Source organism: Hevea brasiliensis, unplaced genomic scaffold, assembly GCF_030052815.1.
Source record: "Hevea brasiliensis isolate MT/VB/25A 57/8 unplaced genomic scaffold, ASM3005281v1 Scaf315, whole genome shotgun sequence".
Lineage (NCBI taxonomy): Eukaryota > Viridiplantae > Streptophyta > Magnoliopsida > Malpighiales > Euphorbiaceae > Hevea > Hevea brasiliensis.
This window is the reverse complement of record NW_026614824.1, coordinates 57,253-59,425: the sequence shown is the minus strand read 5'-3', so window position 1 is coordinate 59,425 and position 2,173 is coordinate 57,253.

Below are 2,173 nucleotides of genomic sequence, written 5' to 3'. Positions count from 1 at the left end.
ATCCTCGATACCACTGCATCGCAGACCCCACCACTTTTGCACCAAAGAGTAACCACAACCAACCTCTACCCCACAGCTTTCAAGCAGACATTTTATCCTCTTAAGATCCTTGGAATCCGAATAGCAAGTTTCACTGTCCCAACCATCTGCTCTCACCGACACCACGTAAATTCTTGCTACCTTGAAGAGCTTAGAAATCAAAATTGAAACCATGGGTCGAGCAAAGTTAACCAAAAGAAGAAGCTAGAAAAGAAACTTAAAAGAGACTTTTATCTCTTAAAAATAAATGTATAACATCAACTTCAAATGCTAGAGCTTTACAACAACCGCCCAATCCTACAACAATTTATATCATTGGGGCCAAGCCATGTTTCAAGAAATGAAAGGCTTAACAGAAAACTTGGAACCGTCAAGCTTCTGATCACAATGAACTCATCAGAACATGAAGCACACCGGTGCAAAGAAGAAAGCCTTGACAAAGAAAGCCTTGACAAAGAAAGCTTGATCAAGAGCAATAGTTCTAATTTCTATTTTAGGTTTATTTTGTAACTGTTTATTTTAATTTTCAAACTTTGGTCATGGTTGTAATACTTTGGTAATTAGTTTTATGATTATACCTACACTTACTTCTTTTAGTTTAATCTATTTTATTTTCTGATATGGACATAGATACACTGTGAATGCTTTTTGGTTTAATTTTTGATTTAACTATTAGATTTTATTTCTTTACACTCTTTCATTTTCTTGCACATTATTTTTGCACTTTATCTTTTCTTCAATCCTAATTTTGTTGACATTGATGAGTTGCACAAATTTTCTTTGAGCCGAATCGCTCCACATCGCTTGGAGGTAACAGCTTTCCTTACACCAGTTAAGCCTATGGTATGTTGCCAATGCTTATGCTTTCGCTTTACCCTACGCAACAGGTTAAGCAACATCTTAAGCAATGTAAATTCATACATTTGGGATACTTTTTCACATTTTTCTCTCTAAAGCTTCATTGTTAATATCATTTTGAGCTAATTTTGAAATACTTGAGCTTATATTGATTTAATCCCCAATTGTATATATTTCATTAATTGATTAGTTCACACAATTTTGCCCATCTTTGCATTCATTTTAGACATTGAGGACAATGTTTCATTTGAGTTTGGGGGTGAGGGCAAAATTTTTGCAAAATTTTTAAAATTTTCATTCATTCATTTATTGCATTTCATTCATTCATATATAGATAATCCATACACTTTTACATATACCACACACATGTCTATACTCATACACATACATTTGCATATAGTTTTCATATAGATTACACTTAGTTTTAATTTGATTTATGCATTCATTTTAGGATCATGCATATCATAAAAATAAATTTTTACCTTGTCCTTAAAGGATTGAGAGTTGCTTTGAAGAGCAATTAAGCTTATTTTTAGAAAGGTTTGATGGATTGAAAATTCTGGATAGGTGCAAAGTTATTAGATTCTTGCTTTAGTTTATATCTTCTTAGCCAAGGGCCACCCAATCAATTGCATTGACTTTGAGTGCTTAGAGAAAACTCTAAGGTGAGAAGTAGCTAATTGATGTCTCACCAATCCTAGAACAATCTTCCTAAACCTTTCAAGGCGAAATCATAGCATACACTTGAAAAAGAAATGATCTAGGCATTCTTTGAATTTTAAACCCATATTTTAGCCTTAGCCAACCTCACTTAAAAATTTCCCTTTGGAACCAATTTGAGCCTACATTTATCCTTCTTATTCCTTTGGAACCCACATTACTACCTAGCCATAAACCCAAACACTTACCTACCCTCCATGAGAATAATCCTTTAAGTGATAGATACACATAAAAAAAAAAAAAATATATATATATATATATATATATGTATAACAATTAGTTGGGAGAAGTGACTAAAGTAAAAAGGCTAGCAAATTCAATTATGGTATGTAAAGTAATTCACCACTCAAGCATACAAAGAAATGAGTTTGGGGGTGAATTGAAAGGGACAATTGTAATTCAAAGTCAATATTATTTATATAGTCCCTCTAAAAGCTTCAAAATTATATGCTAGCATTGGTGAATAGTTGTAAAGTTCCTTCTCCCAAATGATTCAAAAAAAAAAAAAATTGTGTGTCTTGATCTTTTAATAATTTGATTATTCTCATATTTTGTT